This window comes from Salvelinus namaycush, chromosome 3 (genome assembly GCF_016432855.1).
Source record: "Salvelinus namaycush isolate Seneca chromosome 3, SaNama_1.0, whole genome shotgun sequence".
In the NCBI taxonomy this organism is placed as follows: domain Eukaryota; kingdom Metazoa; phylum Chordata; class Actinopteri; order Salmoniformes; family Salmonidae; genus Salvelinus; species Salvelinus namaycush.
In genome coordinates, this window is record NC_052309.1 from 81001860 (window position 1) to 81010912 (window position 9053).

Consider the following 9053-nt stretch of genomic DNA (forward strand, 5'->3'; position numbering starts at 1 on the left):
AATGTCTGCTCTTCCTCACCCACATGCATTCACACCTTAAGCAGTTACCATACACATAATTTCCTGAGGCAAGCAGTGTAGGGGTTGTGGTTGTGAGTGTGAGTTTAATCACCTGCTGGCTGTGCTCCATAGCCCCCTCCATTTCCTGAAACGACAAGAGACAAGTACCCACATGTAAATAGGAGGAACAACGACAAACACATTCAGACATACTACAGAAAACACACAAAATCATATACAGTGATCCCTCGCCACTTCGCGGTTCACTTATCGCGGATTCGCTATTTCGCGGATTTTCATAATGCATTTTTTTTTTTTTTTTGGTGCATTGTGCTCTGCATTCTGATTCGCTAAAAACTCACTCCCGCTTCTTGTATCAAAACATGCTACGAATTGTGCTATCATTTTGTCGTCTCGTGCAGTTATGTGTACGTACATAAAACAGCTTGGCAAATTTACATTAAGTTGGCCAAATTATCTTGTAATTTCGAACATCTCCTAAACCCATAATGTCGACGAAACGGCCTACACGTGAGTCACTGTATTTGTATACATGTAATAGTTGCTAATTGTAAAAAAAAAAAAAGTTTTCTATTTCGCGGATTTCACTTATCGCGGGTCATTTTCGGAACGTAACCCCCGCGATAAACGAGGGATTACTGTATAGCACATGAGCAGACGAACGTGCGGACACACAAACACATACGTATAGCGACAGACAACACATATAGGACAAACTGACATGTACACAAAGACATGTACCATTTTTGCAAGGTGGTTTCCCACCACCAGTCGCAGGTCCATAAGGCTGTGCACCCTGTTGTGCACCCTGTGGCAATCCACCGTTGCCTTTAGAGAGATAGTCAGAGACAACAGAAGCAAGACAGGTTTAGAGAGAAATTACCACACAAACAAGCACATTGTACACACACAATCTCTGTCTCTCTTTCTTATACTCTCTTTCTCTCTCTCTCTCTCTCTCTCTCTCACATACACACACACACAAACACACACACACTACCAGTCTCACCATATTTGCCAGCGGATTTGCCTCCATCACCACCACCAAGGCCCAGTTGCTGAGCACCATAAGGGAAGCTTCCATCACCTGCTGGGAGAGTTTATTACAACAAGTGTATTTAATTGTGTCTAATACTGTTATAACAAGACCTCACATAAACATTCACAACCACACACACAAACAGTTTTTTTTCTTCCTCACACATCCACACTGTATAAGCAGGGTCACAAGTCACAGCAAGGAATTGTAAAACAAAAAATTCCTTGGGTCACAATGCTCTTACCATCCAGTCCAGCAGTATTGACTGGGACTCCATTGTAAGGAAGCTGACTGACTCCACCCCCTGTGGAACACCACAAGGGTCGCTTATAGAGTCTCATCATCTCTCCTCCCATCCCACAGACCACATCAATGCATGGAAAACATGTGACTCAATTATGGCATCAACAGTATGCAAATGTTTAAAATGACAATGATTACTGTCTTTCCTGTGACAGTGACCCTTGAGTTTTTGACAGGGACCTTGGAGTCCCTCTGTTGCTGCTTCAGTGTTCATCACTGACTTGCTTTTTTCTTTGTCTAATCCCTCTCTTCTCTCCATCTCTTTACTTTTCAGCCTTTCTCTACCTCTTTATTTTTCCTGACCACTCAGTTTTTTCAGTCCTTTTTCTGCCTCTATTTTCTCTTGTTCTTCCTTTGTTCACCCTCCCCTTTCTTTAGAGTGTATTTACCCAGGCCAGTATCATGCCCCAGCCCCATAGGCTGAGCAACCCCGTAGGGCTCTGGGCCGTACCCGCCCAACTTCCCACCATCAGGCCACAGCCCAGCAGGGACCACAGGCTGGCCCCCATAAGGCAGAGCACCACCAGGACCAGAGCCAGCACCCCCTACAGACACACACAGGTTACTGCATGAAGGAGGAGGCATGTGAGTTAAACAGAGATGGATTACACAGATTACACAGTGCTGATCAGAGTGAGCATAGAGAGTATGTCAGAAGAGAAGTGAAACACAGAATGTGTGTATGATTGTGTGAAGGTAATAATAAAATTGAGAAACTTCAATTTGTTTCACTATGTGTCCTCTAGAATGAAGATATATGTAGACATAATCATCCAGATGATGTCATGAATGATGTGCTGAACATGCATATTTTGAAAAGCTGGCATTCCTGAAACAGATGTTTTTCAAACATAACTGTCTGGTTAAAGGGGTCCATATGGTGCACGTTCATGGATAATTACATGATTATGGATTAATTGATCAGGTATGTTTTAGATGGTCATTCCTGATGGTAATTCGGAGTGTTTAGGGTGAGTGATTAGGTATTACACTGTGACATGTCCAGGGAGCATTTCATTACTTTCGTTAGCATGCATGTTTTGGAGTGTGATGTTATTAGTGACATCAATTAGGGTGAAAGTTATTCTCCTTCCATGTGTACATCCTGCTTGTTGATGCCCTCTATCTTTTCAAGACAGGACATTTTAGGGAAAACATCCACTTCTTGACCCCTCTTCTTCCATTACAGGGTGACTTCCTCACCATATTTCTCCTGTCCCTGTGGATATCCTCCTGCGCCAAGACCTAGAATAGCAGAGGAATAAAACAAACGATGAACCCCTGGGCGGTTAACTCTGTGGTTAGATAGAGGTTCCCTAAAGTGATGAAGAAAAACCCACATAAGACAACTAGGAGATATTGACAAGACATGGTTGGCAGAACATTGGCATGGTCCAGAGTTATTTCCAAATGGGAGACAATTGCTACACCTAGCATCCACACTGTTACATTACACCTAGCGTCCAAACTGTTACAGTACACCTAGCGTCCACAATTTTACATTACACCTAGCGTCCACACTGTTACATTACACCTAGCGTCCACACTGTTACATTACACCTAGCGTCCACACTCTTACTTGACACATGACATGTTATATGATTATGACCTGACAAAATACTTCCCTCTTACCTCTCTCAATGCAGACTTTGAACGATTGTTATTTGTTTTGAGTAGGCCTAAGTAAGATCCTAAATTAGGAGGTTATAACTACTTATGAGTTGTTATGACAGTTTATGGAAGTTTTATAATGCACTATAATGCCTTATTTGTATATATGCCTCATAGAAAGTGTTACTGACCTTCCTCATCTTACTGAGAGCGAGTCAAGTTCCCACAGAATAGAACAGTTACCAGATTGAGTTATTATTGAGTTATTATTTATGCTGCTGGTGATTCTCTGATCCACCTCACCATTCTGTATACTTCTGGCCCTTCTTTGGACACCATGCTAACAAACCTCCAGACGAGCTTCAATGCCATACAACACTCCTTCCGTGGCCTCCAACTGCTCTTAAATGCAAGCAAAACTAAATACATGCTCTTCAACCGATCACTGCCCGCACCCGCTCGCCCTTCTAGCATCACTACTCTGGACGGTTCTGACTTAGAATATGTGGACAACTACAAACCCCTAGGTGTCTGGTTAGACTGTAAACTCTCCTTCCAGACTCACATTAAGCATCTCCAATCCAAAATTAAATCTAGAATCGGCTTCCTATTTCGCAATGGCATTCCTCCACTCATGCTGCCAAACATACCCTCGTAAAACTGACTATACTACCAATCCTTGACTTCGGCGATGTCATTTACTTACAAAATAGCCTCCCAACACTCTACTCAGCAAATTGGATGTAGTCTATCACAGTGCCATCCGTTTTGTCACCAAAGCCCCATATACTACCCACCACTGCGACCTGTACGCTCTCGTTGCCTGGCCCTCGCTTCATATTCGTTGCCAAACCCAGTGGCTCCAGGTCATCTAAGTCTTTGCTAGGTAAAGAACGCCTTATCTCAGCTCACTGGTCACCATAGCAGCACCCACCCGTAGCACGCGCTCCAGCAGGTATATTTTACTGGTCACCCCCAAAGCCAACTCCTCTTTGGCCGCCTTTCCTTCCAGTTCTCTGCTGCCAATGACTAGAACAAATTGCAAAAATCACTGAAGCTGGAGACTTATATCTCCCTCACTAACTTTAAGCATCAGCTGTCAGAGCAGCTTACCGATCATTGCACCTGTACATAGCCCATCTGTAAATAGCCCACCCAACTACCTCATCCCCATATTGTTATTTTTTATTTTGCTCCTTTGCACCCCAGTATCTCTACGTGCACATTCATCTTCTGCACATCTATCACTCCAGTGTTTACTTGCTAAACTGTAATTATTTTCGCCACTATGGCCTATTTATTGCGTGACCTCCCTAATCTTACTACATTTGCACACACTGTATATAGACTTTTCTATTGTTTTATTAACTCTACGTTTGTTTATCCAATGTGTAACTCTGTGTTGTTTGTGTCGCACTGCATTGCTTTATCTTGGCCAGGTCACAGTTGTAAATGAGAACTTGTTCTCAACTGGCCTACCTGGTTAAATAAAGGTGAAATAAAAAAAGAATGAGTTGTTACTGGTTTATGAATGGTTACCTCCTGCTCCCTTCCCTGCCTTGCCTCCCAGCCCAGCAGCACCATCCGCTAACACTGTTGGGTACCCAATCCCTGAAACATAATTATAATCATCAATCAATTATAATTATGTCTGTATGTGAGCGGGTCAGTTAGTTGGTCAGCCACCCACAGATGTTAGTTGGTTGGCTATAGATGATGAGACCTACCGGCTCCATAACCATTGCCTCCAGTACTAGCACCGTAGCCATTGCCATAGCCTGTGGAGAAGAGGGGGCATGTTAAAAACCTTGACAAGAAAGCAGACATTTAGTCTCAAACAAAGTCCCCAAACAACACTGCATGTAGCTTTCCAGCTCCTCTAGCTTTTTTCCAGCTCCTCTAGCTTTTTTCCAGCTCCTCTAGCTTTTTTCCAGCTCCTCTAGCTTTTTTCCAGCTCCTCTAGCTTTTTTCCAGCTCCTCTAGCTTTTTATAAGTTTTCCACAACAGTACTTCCTGTACAGGGGATAGAAAGGTTAACAGATAAGGACAGGTGCATGCCATGTACAGACAGACAGATAGACAGATAGAGAAGGACAGGTGCATGCCATGCACAGACAGACAGACAGACAGACAGACAGACAGACAGACAGACAGACAGAAAAACAGACAGACAGAAAAACAGACAGACAGAAAAACAGACAGACAGAAAAACAGACAGACAGAAAAACAGACAGACAGAAAAACAGACAGACAGACAGAGATAGACAGAGACACATGCCGACGCCAAATACCTGCAGGCACTGCATTGGCCCCCCTAGCTGGGCCTCCACCTGCATGAGAACAAAAGGAGTCGAGGTCACTTCCTGGTGGTACAGACACTGAGGATCTGTCTTCTCTCATTTAAGATCACTCCTCAGTGACAACTTTGGTGCAGTTGTCTTCCGTCTCCAGAGAGACAGCTATGTTTCACAGAGCTACTGTAATCCTCAGTCATTCCCAACATATCTATTGAATCTCGTATTTCATCGTCAATGCCTCAGCTCTATACTTCAGTCTACAGTGTCCTCTAATTATAGTTATATTTTAAGGCATTTGACCTTAATAAAGGAATTTGACAGCATTTGACAAGGGGAAGCATGCTGACTCACCATTCCCATAGCCGTTGCCAGCTCCAGCCCCGGGGTATGCTCCTCCCATTTGATCACCATAACCTGTGATGACAACCAAAAAACATTAGAGCACAGCACATCATTCATAGAGAGAGTACTGTGGGATATTTCATAAAGAGAAAAGAGGAGATTGGCACCTGAGATCAAAAATCGAGTGAAGAAGATGGCAAATGGAAATGAGAGAGAAAATGAAAGGTGGGAGAGATAATAAGAGAGCAAGAGAAACAGAGAAAGATAGAATAATTAGAACACAGAGTGCAAAAGTGTGATAATTAATAGGCCTTACCCTCTGATTTGCCTGCTCCACCCTGGGGGTATCCTCCTGCTCCACCCTGGGGATATCCTTCCTGTCCCAGATTAGCACCTGAGAGAGAGAGAGAGAGAGAGCAAGAGTGAGGAAGAGGGCAAATTAGAGTGAAAGAGAAAAAATAGAATAGAAATAGAGAGAGAGAGAGAAAAAAACATGACGACAAAGTAAAAGGCTCACCACCGCCAGCTTTGCCTGGTTTTCCTGCTCCACCCTGGGGGTATCCTCTTGCTCCACCCTGGGGGTATCCTCCTGCTCCACCCTGGGGGTATCCTCCTGCTCCAACCTGGGGGTATCCTCCTGCTCCACCCTGGGGGTATCCACCAGCTCCTCCCTGAGGGTATCCTCCTGCTCCACCCTGGGGATATCCACCAGCTCCTCCCTGAGGGTATCCTCCTGCTCCACCCTGTGGGTATCCACCAGCTCCTCCCTGAGGGTATCCTCCTGCTCCACCCTGGGGGTATCCACCTGCTCCACCTTGAGGGTATCCTCCCTGTCCCAGACTGGCACCTGAGATAGAGAGCAAGAGCGAGAAAGAGGGAAAAATGGATTAAGATAGAAAAAATAGAAAGACAAAGATATTTAAAGAGAGACAGAAATAGAAAAACAAAGATATATAAAGAGACAGAAATAGAAAGACAAAGATATATAAAGAGAGACAGAAATAGAAAAACAAAGATATATAAAGAGAGACAGAAATAGAAAAACAAAGATATATAAAGAGACAGAAATAGAAAGACAAAGATATATAAAGAGAGACAGAAATAGAAAGACAAAGATATATAAAGAGAGACAGAAATAGAAAGACAAAGATATATAAAGAGAGACAGAAATAGAAAGACAAAGATATATAAAGAGAGACAGAAATAGAAAGACAAAGATATATAAAGAGAGACAGAAATAGAAAAACAAAGATATATAAAGAGAGACAGAAATAGAAAAACAAAGATATATAAAGAGAGACAGAAATAGAAAAACAAAGATATATAAAGAGAGACAGAAATAGAAAAACAAAGATATATAAAGAGACAGAAATAGAAAGACAAAGATATATAAAGGGAGACAGAAATAGAAAGACAAAGATATATAAAGAGAGACAGAAATAGAAAGACAAAGATATATAAAGAGAGACAGAAATAGAAAGACAAAGCGAAAAGCTTTGTCTGCTCCATTCTGGGGGTATCCTCCTTGTCCAAGACCTGTAGCATTGGTGCATTCATTACTCAAGCGATCATCTACTTTTAAATTAATTTCAATTACATCACCTAACATGCATTAGAATGTACTGTGAAGAGGTAACGTGGAACCTGTGCCTGATTTAGTTTCCAATGATTTTCTTTATGCCACAGAATAGTGAGCCATCCATTGAAAGGAGAGAAGATGTTGGTTAGGTTTCTGTCTGTCAGTGTCAGTTCCATTACCTGCTCCATAGCCGTTGTTTCCTGCCCCAGGATAGCTGCCTGCTCCAGCACCGTAGCCTGTGGAATAAGTCAACAAAGCTCAGCACAAAACCCTGTGATTGACTTGAGACTGAGCGACACGATCCCTAAACTCATCGCATTGTGATTGACCCTGTTACCTGTGGAGGAAAACATACAGCGAGCACTCATCACATAATACTGCTATTGGCTCCAAGCCTGCGGAGCACAACATCCATGCACATTACATATCACTGTGATTAGGCTGTAGCCTGTGACACACAACATCCATGCACATTACATATCACTGTGATTAGGCTGTAGCCTGTGACACACAACATCCATGCACATTACATATCACTGTGATTAGGCTGTAGCCTGTGACACACAACATCCATGCACATTACATATCACTGTGATTAGGCTGTAGCCTGTGACACACAACATCCATGCACATTACATATCACTGTGATTAGGCTGTAGCCTGTGACACACAACATCCATGCACATTACATATCACTGTGATTAGGCTGTAGCCTGTGACACACAACATCCATGCACATTACATATCACTGTGATTAGGCTGTAGCCTGTGACACACAACATCCATGCACATTACATATCACTGTGATTAGGCTGTAGCCTGTGACACACAACATCCATGCACATTACATATCACTGTGATTAGGCTGTAGCCTGTGACACACAACATCCATGCACATTACATATCACTGTGATTAGGCCGTAGCCTGTGACACACAACATCCATGCTTACCACATAACTGTGACCAATCAGAAAGATATGTTTACACAAATCCAAGCCATAGTGAAAATAAGACAAACCTGCAACTCAGGTCAAATTTCAAGTCAACCATCCCTAAAGCAATTCATCAAAAGCTTCCAGTGTGCTTCTAGAACACAAATATAGAGCCAACAAGACCGGTGCATCATTCATAGAGGGTATTATCATATACAGTGCCTTCGAAAAGTATTTAGACCCCTTGACTTTTTCCACATTTTGTTACGTTACAGACTTATTCTAAAATTGATTAAATCGTTATTCCCCCTCCTCAATCTACACACAATACCGCGCAATGACAAAGCAAAAACAGGTTTTTAGACATTTTTGCTAATTTATAAAAAATAAAAATGTAAATATCACATTTACATAAGTATTCAGACCCTTTACTCAGTACTTTGTTAAAGCACCTTTGGTAGCGATTACAGCATTGCGTCTTCTTGGGTATGATGCTACAAGCTTCGCACACCTGTATTTGGGGAGTTTCTCCCATTCTTCCCTGCAGATCTTTTCCAGCTCTGTCAGGTTGAATGGGGAGCATCGCTGCACAACTATTTTCAGGTCTCTCCAGAGATGTTCGATCGTGTTCACGTCCAGGCTCTGGCTGGGCCGCTCAAGGACATTCAGAGAGTTGTCCCGAAGCCACTCCTATGTTATCTTGGCTGTGTGCTTAGGGCCTTTATCCTGTTGGAAGGTGAACATTTGCCCCAGTCTGAGGTCCTGAGCACTCTGGAGCAGGTTTTCATCAAGGATCTCTCTGACTTTGCTCCGTTCATCTTTGCCTCGATCCTAACTAGTCTCCCAGTCACTGCTGCTGAAAAACATCCCTACAGCATGATGCTGCCACCACCATGCGTCACCGTAGGGATGGTACCAGGTTTCCTCC